Source organism: Myodes glareolus, chromosome 24 (assembly GCF_982192425.1).
Source record: "Myodes glareolus chromosome 24, mMyoGla1.1, whole genome shotgun sequence".
NCBI classification, from domain to species: Eukaryota; Metazoa; Chordata; class Mammalia; order Rodentia; family Cricetidae; genus Myodes; species Myodes glareolus.
Genome location: NC_142049.1, coordinates 23190846 through 23205979, shown reverse-complemented (window position 1 = coordinate 23205979; position 15134 = coordinate 23190846). Strand labels below are relative to the sequence as shown.

Below are 15134 nucleotides of genomic sequence, written 5' to 3'. Positions count from 1 at the left end.
GCCATTAGGCGGCCACTTTAAATTATCATCTAAATTGTAACAAGGCCGTTTTTTTTTTGAACAAAGGTGGGCAAATGTGGGAATCTGCAGGTAGGGCATTAAGGCCTGACGTTTTAGGGCCTCTGAAAGGCACCCCAGGGAGGAGGCTGGGTTGATAGGTTTGAAGGTTTGCTTCCCATGGTCAAAGACATGAAAACCCACAAAATGGCAACACCACAATGCCCACAGTAAGACGTCTCTTGACTGTGGGTGAGGTGTGAATCAGGGCAGGGTATGAATCAGCGCGACCTTCACACAACTCGTGTGGGTATCCCCTCAAGCCATGAGTGGGAAGGTAAGGCCTGGATGGATCCAGTCGGTGACTCGAACCCAGAGAGGCCAGAAGCTGCTCTGAGCAGCTTCAGGAAAAAAGGGAAAGAAAAGAAATTTTTTAAAAAAAGAGAGAGATAACGAAGAATCTGAGGGACCCTGGGCCCTCAGTCGTGGGTGGATTGGCCCGGGAAGGTTCAAACTTTAACTAAGGGAAGCAATCCATAGATGATTGTCAGTGAAGGGCACAACTGTGGCCTCTGAAGACCGTGGTTGGGGGTGGTCCCCCCATCTCTAGGGACATCAAAGGGTTGCTGGAGTTCAATGGTCAGTTCCGCGGGTTCGGAGAAATGGTTAAGCTGACCAGAATGGGAAAACTCACCAACTGAAGCTGGTGCTGTTCGGGGAGATTGTGCTCAGGTATATGGAACACATGGTTGTTTTTGAGAAGATCCCCGGTTTCGATTCCGACCCAGGAGAGGGGCCTGGGGCGGGAGAGTCTCCCGGGTTTCGGCACTAATGAAATTATCTGACGCGAATGAGAAGAAAACACAAGACACAAACAAACTCTCTAGGAGTTTAATAGAGGGGAGGTGCGGACAGGCCTGGGAAACAGTGTGCAGAGAGAAGGAGCAAATGACCCGTCCAACTTTTAAAAGCTGCCTAGCACATGCGCCCAGGGGCTTGGCATGACTACATCACACGCTGATGACACAGAAGACGGGCGACCCACGCATGCACTCAAGGGTTTCAGTTGAGTCACACGTGGAGGTCACCACACATGCGCTCATGTGGGCCATACAGGGCCCTTTGTTCCCAAGGGTCTGCCTGCATGTGCGTGCCCGGAAGTACAGCCTTATCTGTGGCTGAATAATTACACACAGAATGTTGGAAAGTGGTCCAATTCCAGGGTCCCCATGTGTCCTCAGCTGGCTCACCCACTGGCAGAAGGGAACATGGAGAGAGCCTGGACAAGTCATGCACCGATGTTATCATTTATAAACAGGTGGTGGGGGACAGGTCCCTCGAGGGTCAACGATCCCATGAGGGGCAGCAGCGGGTCACCTGAGGCTTCCAGGAATCCCCTTGGCAGGTGGGAGACTGCAGCGGGTGAGAGACAGACAGATACATCATGCAGAGAGAGTGTTTGGGTATAGTTGATTTACTGGGCTATGGAGAGGGAAGGGAAGGTGAGAAGAGGGAAAGGGGAGAAAGTGGGGAGAAGGGAGAGAGGCAGAAGCTGCTTCTCCAGAAAAATGAGGGGGTCCACTTACCTCAGTGGAGGAGGGAGGTTTGGAGTGGACAGAGCTTGTCTCTTAAAGGGACAGGGTACCCAGGTGACAGACCAGGCCAGCAGATTATAACAGGTGTGATAGAAAGGAGCTCCTCGAAGGTTGTTAGGCTCATACGTAGACCACACTTTTCCCTCTAATATCTGAAGTATTTGGTTCCCATTGTTCACTTTAAGCCCAGCAGTGCTGCTGCATTTAGAAAGAAAGTGATAACAGGCAAGTGTTTCCAAGCGCAGCTGAGAAACTTCAAGCAAGGGAGCTAAGGTCCAGTGACTGGCAAGGTGGGAGTTGGGTGTTCAGCACAGGGAGAACTCAAGAAGCCTGAGGGCAATCCTCCAAGAAAGGCCCATGCTTGGCTCTATGCTGTAGGAATTCCTACTTCCAGTAGCCTTTAAATTACCTGCCCACTTGGGCGTGGCCTCTTATACTATAAATGCCTGTGCAAAACGCACATCTGGCCTCTCTTCCGGCTGCGGGTTTCAGTTGCTGTTCCTGTTTGAGCAGAGGACTGTGATCTGTGAGTCTACCCCTAAATAAATAACCCTCTGTCATACTCAATTCTGAGCTATTGTGAGATTTCTTTTAAGCGTCCACTTCAGCTCTACAAAGTGGAAGTCCAGAAAAAGAAATAACAACAAGGGTTCTATCTCAGGGGCACACCCATTCTGCCCACCACGGGCATTCAGACCTGAAACTGCAGGCAGGTTTCAGGGAGTCACTTGAAATCAAACAATACCCATTGCATCCAGACACAAGGAGAACCAAGTCATCCACAAAGAGAAGAGAAGATTAAGAGTTTTTCATATTTAATGAATGTCATCATACGCTGTTTGGTGAAAATGTGGGATATAGACTTTAAGTGTAAATAAACCAGGACTTTTGCTAAGGAATTCTTCAGTGAAGATTTAAAGCCATATTGACTCAGAGTACATGTTTCCATTTCTGCCTGCAAAAATATGCTTGGAGGGGAGGTTTGGGTTGGCAGGACCAGGTTGGCTTGAACTTGCATGGGGGGGTTGGGAGCTGTTTGATGAAACAATACCATGAAAAATGAACGTTCACACACCCCTGTTCCCTTAATCTCAGCAATGATGAATTCACAGACATTTTCTATCAGAGTAGGCAGCCATGCTTCAGCCCATGAGTAAGAAAGGAGTGTGTTGTCAGAGGCAGCAATTAAATTTTCCCCATTTCACGGGTGGGAGGAGTTTCTCTTCCTGAATCCACACAGTCTTGTGTATGGTCCATTACAATGCACAGTGTTCAGATCACATTTTGTGACCAAAATCAGGCACCCTGCCAACGACGAAAACGAAAGCTCTGCTTTTTCAAATCTCCTCACCTGTGGCGATCACAGAACGAGATGAGCACGTCAGCACAGGGAGACAAATGCCCTCTGAGGTTTCTCTCAGTCCCCAGGCAAGCTGTTTCCTTACACAATGAAACAGAAGCAAGTCTCTCCCCGACCTAGAAGCAGATATCCCTCTACTTCTGAGATGTAGACGCTATGCCACAGTACTGGGGCAGGCTCTATTTTAGCCCCAGGTGGAATTCACAGAGGAGAAGGGAAAAAAAATGATGACTGTTCTCAACCACACCTCCATCCAAAACCCCCTGCATGGGCATCTCACTGTGGAAGCCCCCAGGGGATTCAGGAGTTATAACTGTTCTGATAAAGTATATTTCTTTGCTGATTAAGATCTCTTTGTAACGATCAGAAAGCATTGCATTTTCCTGTGAGCACTGATGGCGGCGCCTTCCAGAGTATGGCTGAGCATTCACGGTTCCTGGCCTTCTTCCAATAAATCACACCCTTCAGGAGGCAAACCCTCTGAAGTTACTCTCGTACACTTTATCAAAGAGTTGGAATCTGGCATGTCCCAGGGACATATATCCTTTGTTCATTGATACGAACCAATCAGGCAGAGACACCGTTTCTCAGCACTAGCTGGCAATTTGGAAATCTCGGGAGACAAGCAGAAATTCATCTCGGTATCTGTCCGTTTAGAAATGGTCCATTTATCTACAGGAAATAAAATCATGAAAGAAATTTTAAAAGGAAACACACAACCTTGGGAAAAATGGGAAATTATCCCTTCATTGCTTACGATAAGAAACATTTACTGCCGTCTACTCACTGGCAAACCAAATAGATATGGCAGCTGGAGCGTGCTTGACCTCCTCCGCAAGGAGCCCATGCTTGAATTTTTTTTGTAGGCCTAAGGTAAATGACACCGGAAGCACCTGAAAGGAACTCCAAATCTCCCACAAAAACTCAAAAGACGGTGTATGGAGCTTTGGTCTTGACTGCCAGTTCTGAATCACATACCTTGGGACCCAAATTTTGGGCCGAGGGTGACTTCTGAACTGATACCCAGAGTGACAAGGCCTTTGATAGCAGGGATCCCTTACTTGGCAAATTCTGTGTCTCATTTTGGAGATGTTTTTCACCTAGGTGATGTCTCAGTGACAGAGGACCACTCCTACCGTACATGCCCTGTAAGTCTGCTGCCCTGGACACACAGAAGACACACAGACGTGTGACTGTCATTGTCACCAGGGAAGACTTATCATCCTAGGCCTTGCTAAAAGACGACGACAGTATAAGTTAGTTTACATGACCCTTCAGTGTTCAGGGCTTTCTACATAAGTTGGTTAGATTAGAAACATAGTATCCAGACAGGAATGGCGGTGCACGCCTATAATTCTGGCATTGGGAGGTGTGAACAAGAACAAGAGGATCGGGACTTCGAGGCTAGCCTGGGCTACATGAGACCCAGAAAGACTACTTCCTCCTGAAAGATGCCCTGGAGTAGACAGGACCCTTGCAACAAGTCTCACCAACGGAAGTACAGAATACAACCACTGAGCCAGCTTGCTTGAGCTGGGCATAGGCTGGAGCTCATTGCCCAGAGCCACAAGTGACAGGTGGCTCCACATGGTTGGCACAGAGGCAGGGCGTCAGGAGCCAACTCCAAGTCTCTGTCCTTGGAATAGCACAAACATGCAATAACAGGACAAAGTAGTCAATGCCCACCAAACACCCAAAGTACAAAAGTAAGTGCCTTGGACTCACTGAGACCAGTGTTTATGTTTAGTCTGAACCTTAATGGTGGGGAAAAAAATAAAGGGAATGGCAAACAACACAGACTGAGGACCGAGGGTCGCCCTCCTTCTATCAGCAGAGCAATTAGAAGGCAGAGATGCTGACAGAGAGCCGAGAGGCACTAGGCTCATGCATTGCTCTGGGGATACGCAATATGGGGGAACGTGTGTACAGATAAACCTTGTGCCCTTTATCTTTGGTGCAGCCTCAACACGGCTTCTGATGTATCTCTCTGCAATATAAATTTAAATACATAAATACAACAATTCAGTCTGCTGAGGGCTGAAGGAGTAGTGGCTAAAACCACAGCAACGTCACACTTCCCTCGAGCGAATTTGATGCAGGCGGGATTCTATAATTTGAAAGGATGCCCAGAAAGGCTTCTGGGTGACCCAAAAAGGACCCAGGGCAATGCATCTTAATCTCCTCTCCTCCAGTTCAGGAACGGATCCACTGCTTCTGCCAGTAGAGTCTTCAGCACAGTACATTCCAGAAAGTTTCTCCAGATGGAACATCTGTGGCCTGGCCCAGCCTTCCCGGTGTGTGCCAACCAATATAATTAAAAATGCATCCAAAGTAAACCTCAGACAACTGAGCCCTCCTCAGCAACGTGGGGGGCAGGCACTGTTGGAGGGTGGTCACCCTGATTGGTGCGAACGTTGCCCCAGGTGCTCCGCAGCTGGTTGCAAAGGCTCATGAAATTCTATCCTTTCCAGTTCCCAACATGCTAAAAAGTAACCCTGAGAGGCCAGCGGCCCTGTCTCACCTGTGGAAATTAGTGGGACCAGCTCAGCACATTGGCAGAGGAAGGAAACTCACGCAACAGACAACCCTGCCAAAGTTGGAAATATTTGCTTAACAGAAGCACATTGATTAAAGTTCCTCGAAGATCAAATTACTCTCCCAGCCCAGGCAATTTCATCCCAGAAGCCAGTGTACTTATATTGGCAGAGTATTGATAAAAATCCTCTCACTGTATCTCTGTGGGCCATATTAGGGCTGTTAATCTCAGAAGGGTCCCATAATTTTTCTCCAACACACAGACTCTTCATTTGAAAGGGTTTTATTTCCAATGCAAACAGTAATAAGGAAATAAAATCACTGATGTATGTCTTTCCAATATCAGTTTTGGTAAGAACTCTTGATTTCTATGGTCAATTGAGGCTCATTTTAAATAAAGCAAGCTTTGCTTCTTCCAACAAACTCCCAGGGCTAATTGCTTTTTCAAGTTCTTGGCCATTTTGAAAGAAAATAAAAAGTGGGGCCAAAGCCATTTTTGAACCGCACAAGCAAGTAAACCGCCAAATAAATAGAATTCCCGTGAGGGCTGCGACAAGGGAAAGGAGTCAGCAAGTCCAGACGGCACCTGAGGGCTTGGGCACTGTGAGCTGGTGTGAGGCCTGCCACTGGCTCACAGGGGCTCTGAGACTGCTGAAACCTGATTACTACCCTCATGAGCTGAGATGCTGAGTTTCTATGACAACCCTGAGAAGCACCCTCATCCAGCTGCTATGGGATCACTCACAGTCGAAGAAGAGTGAACTCGGATGCACATTCATGTGCTTCCTAAGGTCGGCTATGAAGGAATGAGAGAGCCGCTCAAACCCTGGCCCACATCACTGAGAGGAAGGATCCCGAATACATACCTGAGAATATCCCAGTGTGCACCTGTTCGTCCCACGCACCTAAACACGAGGCCGTTAAAAGGCCCCAGGGACTGCAAGAGCAAGGGAAGCCACTCAAGTGCCAACTGACCACATACCTGCCCTGTCATGCCTCCAGCACCCAAGACTCTTGACCACCTGTATTTTCCACGCTGAGATCATGCCTGAAACTACCCTCTCCACTTCGCGCCTGGTGTGAACCTCCATACCAAGGGAAAATACAATTTCCTTTCGTTTAGATGTTTTTCACCAATCATACACATGATGCCCAGATTCCAACGGCAGTGAATGTCGTGGGGAGGTTCCCTAGTAGACAAAGGACCAGTACCTACACTCTGCCAGAAATCATAGGCACCATTCCTCCCAGCCACCTCCCTCTGAAGACAGGATGCTACCCTAAGCCCTACCCTCACACCTGAGCGTCGCTGGAGGGCCAAGGGCACACACAGAGAATCAACAGGGCGGTCTCGACGGTAGGAGTTAGAACGGGCTGTGTTCATATCAGCTCATCAAGAACTGTGTTCATATCGGCTCATCGAGCAGAGGTGGGATGAGAAGAAAGTTGCCATGCGGAAGTACTAGGTTCCCTGTTCCTGCCCTTATTTGCTTCACTTAGACTCGGCATCACGACTCTGTGAGAAGCTGTGCTTTGGCCTCACCTGGGGCTCTTGCAGATCAGATGTTGAGCTCCCACCTGAGTCAATTGAGTCACAGTCTCTCAGAGCAGGATTCGAGCCCCTAGGACTGGCCAGAGCAGCCAAGCCTTAAGGATCACTGAACCCAAAGTGATCAGGACTACTTTCCTCTATTGGATTGTGAACTGCCCAATCCTAAAACTCTAGAACTCTAGACCTAGGCAGGAAAATGTCACCCAGGAAAGTGGACATTGGCTAGACCTGGTTGGGGACACTTTTAATCCCATCAATCTAGAGACAGAAGCAGGCAGATCTCCATGAGTTAAAGTTCAGCCTGGTCTACATAACAAGTTCCAGGACATCCAGTACTTTACAATGAGACCCTGCTTAAATAGAGACTAGATGTTTGTTCTGCATGATTTGGTGAGTGAATGTAATTTTGATTTAGGTTCTGAAGGATTACTTCTATCTTTAAAATACAGAGTGGACTAGAGAGGTGGCTCAGCAGTTAACAACACTTTCAAAGGACTCGGGTTTAATCCCCAGCATCCACATGGTGGCTCACAAATCTCTGTCACTCCAGTTCTAGGGAGGGAATCTGATATTCTTTTCTGGCCTCTGTAGGCACAAATCATGTACCATGGTGCAGAGACGTATATATATATATGCAGCCAAAACACACAAACACATAATTTTTGAAAAGGAAAACATAGAAGCAAATATCACAGATGTACCGATTTTTCGGATAAAATTTCTTTCCTTTTCCACATGGATGTAGATCTGCTGCTCCAATGCCTGTTCTGCTTGCTTGATGACTCCTAGTGAGCAGTCAAGTGCAATTGCAAGTAGGATTTTCCATATAAATTATAAATACACACATACACATGGGGGGAGAGAGAGAGAGAGAGAGAGAGAGAGAGAGAGATCTGGCTTGTGACAAACTGCATGCTCCAGTTCCTGATAATAGATCTGCAAGGTATATCATTTCTTCTCTGACACTTGGATGGAAAACTCAACATTTCATATGCTGACCAGGAAATGGCAACAGCAATGGGAGCTTCCATTTTGGATCATTTCTATATTAATTTTTTAATATCATCCTAAAGGGCTCTGGTTGCCGATAAATTCAAGCAGTTAAAAAAAATAATACTGTTAATAGCATCTTTAAGTGGCCTTTTATCCTAGGGAAGGGCTCAGCCTCTGGCCATCCGTGTAATTAATCCTGATAATGATACCACCTGAGCTAGGCTCGAGTCCAGCTCCAGGACTCCAATTTACACTGGGGGAAATGGGGAGTCTAAGGTTTGCTCAGTCATCAGTGATGGAAGCAGACAGGGAACCAGAATCCCTCAGCACCCAATGAGAGAAAGGACAGAGAGAGGAAGGAGAGAGGGAGAGAAGGAGAAAGAGAGAGAGAGAAAGGTAGGATATAAAGGTAGAGAGGGAGAATCATTCCAGTCACCCTGTCCCAACTCTGAAGCTTACCATGACTGTGAGACTTTCGGGCAGATGACGCACACCCCTCTGCAGGCCACAATCCTCTCTGTAAGGAGAACTGGTTCAATAGACAGAATCCCAGGAGTCTTCCCCAGTATTGATGCCTGAGGCCTGCCTGCAGACCTCTAGTCGGACAGGGAGTTAAGGCACCAAGCCTTAGGGGCAGCTTGACATAGCCTTGATGGCCAACCCTACCACCAGGTAGCCAAGCAGCTGGGATCATGATTTCCACCCTCAGTTTCACCAATGATAAAAATTAAAGCAGATTCACTCTTGTCTCCTGGGCCCTGGGAAGACCAGCTACCCCTGTAGCAGTGCAGAGGAGTTCTACCTGGAGAGGTGAGTGGGTGCTAGCCTGGGCAGCCAGCCCGGGAAGAGAGCACAGCCCCTCCCCCCTCAGCTTCTGCAGCAGGGTCTTCCGTGTTTCACCAGACCCCTCCCTGCCCCCACTGACGCTGCACTCTTGTCTCCTGGGCCCTGGGAAGGCCAGCTATCCCAGCTGCAGTGTTGAGGAGCTTTATCCAGAGAGTGCTGAGGAGTTCTATCCAGAGAGTGCGGAGGAGTTTCATCCAGAGAGGTCGAGATGGGCAGGCGCCAATGCAAGAATTCCTCCAACAACCTGAAAGGCAACATGACATCTCCAGAATCCAGGGAGCACGAAATGAGAAGAATTGAACACCCTACTCCAGAAGAAATAGAAGAAATCGACTCTAAGCGGATCTATATGAAAATAATAAAGGAACTTAAGCGGGAGGTGAAAATCTGCCGTAAAGAAATGGAAGATAAGTATAACAAAAAGATTGAGGAAATGAGTAAAGAAATGGAAGAGAAATATACCAAAAAGTTTGAAGAAATGAGTAAATCCGTAAGTGAAATTCTGGGGAACCAAGAAAAAACAATCAAACAGGTAATGGGAACAGTTCAAGATTTGAAAACTGAAATGGAGTCAATGAAGAAATCACAAACCGAGGGCCGGCTGGCTATGGAAAATCTAGATAAACGAACGGAGACTTCAGAAATAAGCATAACCAACAGAATACAGGAGATAGAAGAAAGAATCTCAGACTCTGAGGACACCATAGAGAAATTAAACGCTCTGACCAAAGAAAACAGCAAATCCAACAAATTCTCATCACAAAACATTCAGGAATTGTGGGACATAATAAAAAAAAACAAATCTTAAGAATAATAGGGATTGAAGAAGAAGAAGAACAGCAGATCAAAGGCCCAGAAAATATATTCAACAAAATTATAGAAGAAAACTTTCCCAATCTAAAGAACGATATTCCTATGAAGGTGAAGGAGCATACAGAACACCGAATAGACTGGATCAGAAAAAAAACATCCCCTCGCCATATAATAATCAAAACACAAAACATACAGATTAAAGAAAGAATATTAAGAGCTGCAAAGGAAAAAGGTCAAGTAACTTATAAAGGTAAACCTATCAGGCTTACACCGGACTTCTCTATGGAAACCATGAAAGCCAGAAGATCCTGGATAGAGGTACTGCAGAAACTAAGACACCATGGATGCAAGCCCAGACTACTATACCCAGCCAAGCTATCATTCACTATCAACGGAGAAAACAAAATATTCCAGGATAAAAATAAATTTAAACAATTCGTAGCCACAAATCCAGCCTTACAGAAAGTAATAGAAGGAAAATCGCAACCCAAGGAATCCAACATTGCCATCACTGCCTGCAATAACCCAGACATCTAGCGACCCTTCACAACCACAACTCAAAGAAGAGAAACACACAAACTCTACTACACACACACACACACACACACACACACACACACACACACACACACAAAGTAATAACCGGAATCAACAACCACTGGTCATTAATATCACTTAATATTAATGGACTCAACTCACCTATAAAAAGGCACAGACTAAGAGATTGGATACGAAAACAGGATCCAACATTCTGCTGTTTACAAGAAACACACCTCAAACACAAAGATAGACATCTACTCAGAGTAAAGGGCTGGGAAAAGGTTTTCCAAGCAAACAGACCTAAGAAACAAGCTGGTGTGGCCATTCTAATATCTAATAAAATTGACTTCAAACTAAAATCAATCAGAAGAGATGGAGATGGACATTTCATACTCATAACAGGAACAATTCATCAGGAGGAAGTCTCAATCCTGAATATCTATGCCCCTAATATAAAAGCACCCACCTATGTAAAAGAAAAACTTTTAGAACTCAAGGCAGTCATCAAACCTCACACACTAATAGTAGGAGACTTCAACACACCTCTCTCACCAAAGGACAGGTCAATCAAACAGAAACTCAACAGAGAAATAAGAGAATTACTAGAGGTAATGAATCAAATGGTCTTAACAGATATCTATAGAACATTCCACCAAATAGGAAAGAATATACCTTCTTCTCTGCAGCTCATGGAACCTTCTCGAAAATTGACCACATACTCGGTAACAAAGCAAACTTCCACAGATACAAAAAAATTTTAGTAACCACCTGTGTCTTGTCAGATCACCACGGTATAAAGTTAGAATTCAATAACAATTCAAACACCAGAAAGCCTACAAATGCGTGGAAGTTGAACAGTCAACTACTGAATCATCCCTGGGTCAAGGAAGAAATAAAGAAAGAAATTAAAGTCTTCCTTGAATTTAATGAAAATAAAGACACAACATACTCAAACCTATGGGACACAATGAAAGCAGTGCTAAGAGGAAAGTTCATAGCACTAAGTGCCCATTTAAAGAAAATGGAGAAAGCACATATTGGAGTCTTAACAGCACACCTGAAAATTCTGGAAAAAAGAGAAGCAGACTCTCCCAGGAGGAGTAGAAGACTGGAAATAATCAAACTGAGGGCTGAAATCAACAAAATAGAAACACAGAAAACAATCCAAAAAAATCAACGAAACAAAAAGTTGGTTCTTGGAGAAAATCAACAAGATTGACAAACCCCTAGCCAAACTAATCAAAAGGCAGAGAGAGAACACTCAAATTAATAAGATCAGAAATGTAAAGGGGGACATAACAACAGACACAGAGGAAATTCAGAGAATCATTAGATCTTACTACGAAAGTTTATATGCCACAAAGTTGGAAAATGTACAAGAAATGGATTGGTTTTTAGATAAATACCATTTACCAAAGTTAAATCAAGACCAGGTGAACAATCTAAATAGACATGTTAGTCGCGAAGAATTAGAAGCTGTTATCAAAAACCTCCCAACCAAAAAAAGCTCAGGGCCAGATGGTTTCAATGCAGAATTCTACCAGAACTTCCAAGAAGAGCTGATACCTATACTCCTTAAGGTATTTCACAATATAGAAACAGAAGAGTCATTGCCAAACTCTTTTTATGAAGCTACAGTTACCCTGATACCAAAACCACATAAAGACACAACCAAGAAAGAGAATTACAGGCCAATCTCACTCATGAACATTGACGCAAAAATTCTCAACAAAATCCTGGCAAACCGATTCCAAGAACAGATTAGAAAAATTATCCATTATGATCAAGTAGGCTTCATTCCAAAGATGCAGGACTGGTTCAACATACACAAATCTATCAATGTAATCCATCATATAAATAAACTGAAAGAAAAAAACCACATGATCATTTCATTAGATGCTGAAAAAGCATTTGACAAAATCCAACATCCCTTTATGATAAAGGTGTTGAAGAGATTGGGGATACAAGGATCATACCTAAATATAATAAAAGCTATTTACAGCAAGCCAACAGCTAACATCAAACTGAACGGAGAGAAACTCAAAGCCATTCCATTGAAATCAGGAACAAGACAAGGCTGTCCACTCTCCCCATACCTTTTCAATATAGTGCTAGAAGTTCTAGCAATAGCAATACGACAACAAAAAGGGATCAAGGAGATTCGAATTGGAAAAGAAGAAGTTAAACTCTCGTTATTTGCAGACGATATGATAGTATACATGAGCGAACCCAAAAACTCTACCAAAGAACTCCTACAGCTGATAAACACCTTTAGTAAGGTGGCAGGATACAAGATCAACTCCAAAAAATCAGTTGCCCTCCTATACACAAAGGATAAAGAAGCAGGGAGGGAAATTAGAGAAACTTCACCTTTCACGATAGCCACAAATAGCATAAGATATCTTGGGATAACTCTGACCAAGGAAGTGAAAAACCTATTTGACAAGAACTTTAAGTCTTTGAAGAAAGAAATTGAGGAGGATAACAGAAAATGGAAAAATCTCCCTTGCTCTTGGATTGGGAGGATCAACATAGTAAAAATGGCAATTCTACCAAGAGCAATATATAGATTCAATGCAATCCCCATCAAAATCCCATCAAACTTCTTCACAGACCTTGAGAGAACAATAATTAATTTTATATGGAAAAACAAAAAACCCAGGATAGCCAAAACAATCTTATATAATAACGGAACGTCTGGAGGTATAACCATCCCTGACTTCAAACTCTATTACACAGCTACAGTATTGAAAACAGCTTGGTACTGGCATAAGAACAGAGAAGTCGACCTATGGAATCGAATAGAAGACCCAGATATTAACACACAAACCTATGAACACTTGATTTTCGACAAGGGGGCTAAAGGTATGCAATAGAAGAAGGAAAGCATCTTTAACAAATGGTGCTGGCATAACAGGATGTCAACCTGTAGAAGAATGAAAGTAGATCCATATCTATCACCATGCACAAAAATCAAGTCCAAATGGATTAAAGACCTCAACATTAATCCGACCACTTTGAACCAGATAGAAGAGAAAGTGGGAAGTAGTCTACAAGACATAGGCACAGGAGACCACTTCCTAGGTAGAACCCCAGTAGCACAGACAATAAGAGAATCAATGAATAAATGGGACCTGCTGAAACTGAGAAGCTTCTGTAAAGCAAAGGACACTGTCACTAAGACAAAAAGGCTGCCTTCTAACTGGGAGAAAATCTTCACCAACCCCTCATCAGATAAAAGCCTGATCTCCAAAATATACAAAGAACTCAAGAAAGTAGACACTAAAACTCTAATTAACTCAATTAAAAAATGGGGTGCTGATCTGAACAGAGAATTCTCAACAGAAGAACTTCGAATGGCCAAAAGACACTTAATGTCATGCTCAACATCCTTAGCGATCAGGGAAATGCAAATCAAAACAACTATGAGATACCATTTTACACCGGTCAGATTAGCTAAAGTCAAAAACACCAATGATAGCCTATGCTGGAGAGGATGTGGAGAGAGGGGAACTCTCATCCATTGTTGGTGGGAATGCAAACTTGTGCAGCCACTGTGGAAATCAGTGTGGCGGTTTCTCAGGAAACTGGGAGTCAACCTCTCTCAAGACCCAGCAATTCCACTCTTGGGAATATACCCAAGAGATGCCCTATCATACCACAAAAACATTTGTTCAACTATGTTCATAGCAGCACTACTTGTAATAGCCAGAACCTGGAAACAACCTAGGTGCCCCTCAATAGAAGAATGGTTAAAGAAGGTGTGGAACATATATACACTAGAGTTTTACTCAGCGGTAAAAAACAATGACATCTTGAATTTTGCATGCAAATGGATGGACATAGAAAACGCTTTACTGAGTGAGGTAAGCCAGACCCAAAAAGAGGAATATGGTATGTATTCACTCATAAGTGGATTCTAGCCATAATTAAAGGTCTTTGAGCCTATTATTCGTGATCCTAGAGAAGCTAAATAAGAAGGTGAACCTGAAGAAAATCATGTAGTTATCCTCCTGGAGATTGGAAATAGACAAGAGTCCCAGGTAACCTCGGGTGCATGGATGGGTGGGTGGGAGGTTTGTTGGAAGGGGAGAGTGTTAGAGAGAAGGGAGTAGGGGAGGAATGGGGAAAACTCAGGGGACTGAGATGGGGGTAGGGAGGAAGGATGGATATGGGATCAGGGAAGAATATATCTCAACTAAGGGAGTCATTTTAGGGTTTACAAGAGACTTGATTATAAATGGGATCCCAGGTCCAAGGAGAGATCCCCAGATTGTTCTCTGGACAGAGGAGAGGGTGCCTGAACCGGCCTTGGCCTACAACCATACTGATGAAGATTTTGCTTATCACCATAGATCCTTCATCCGACGATGGATGGCGATACAGACGGAGACCCACATTGGAGCACCGACTGAGCCCCCCAAGGTCCAAATGAGGAGCAGAAGGAGGAAGAACATGAAAAAAAAACTCAGGACCGTGAGGGGTGCGATCACCCACTGATACAAGGGGACTGATCTAATGAGAGTTCACCAAGGCCAGTTGGACTGGGATTGAATGAGCATGTGATCCAACCAGATTTTCTGAATGTGGCCGGATTCTCTGAATGTGGCTGGCCCGGAGCCTTTCTGAAAAGCCATTGACAATGACACTGGGACTTGTTTCCTCTGTATATACTGGATTTTTGGGATCCAGTCTGTTTGGATACTCACCTTTCTGGACCTGGAGGGAGGGGGGAGGAACTTGAACTTCCCACAGGGCTGGAAGCCCTGACTGCTCTTAGGGATGGAGAGGGAGGAGGAGGAGGGGGAGTGGGAGGGTGTTGGGAGGAGGGGCGGAAATGGAAACTTTCATAATTTAATAAACTTTGAAAAAAAAATTAAAGCAGAATCCAGCTGCCCTACCA

At 44.6% G+C, this 15134-nt stretch overlaps 1 long non-coding RNA gene across 1 annotated transcript in view; it reads right to left on the bottom strand.

Annotated features, from left to right (window-relative positions):
• Positions 1-874: 874 nt before the first annotated feature.
• The window catches only part of LOC125400713 (uncharacterized), a 30241-nt gene continuing 15981 nt past the window's right edge, over positions 875-15134 (bottom strand). The window contains exons 3-4 of the long non-coding RNA XR_007232068.3: positions 1584-3624; positions 875-1410 (exon numbers count right to left, since the gene is read on the bottom strand). This is a non-coding gene — a long non-coding RNA (uncharacterized LOC125400713). The remainder of the gene's footprint in view (positions 1411-1583; positions 3625-15134) is intronic.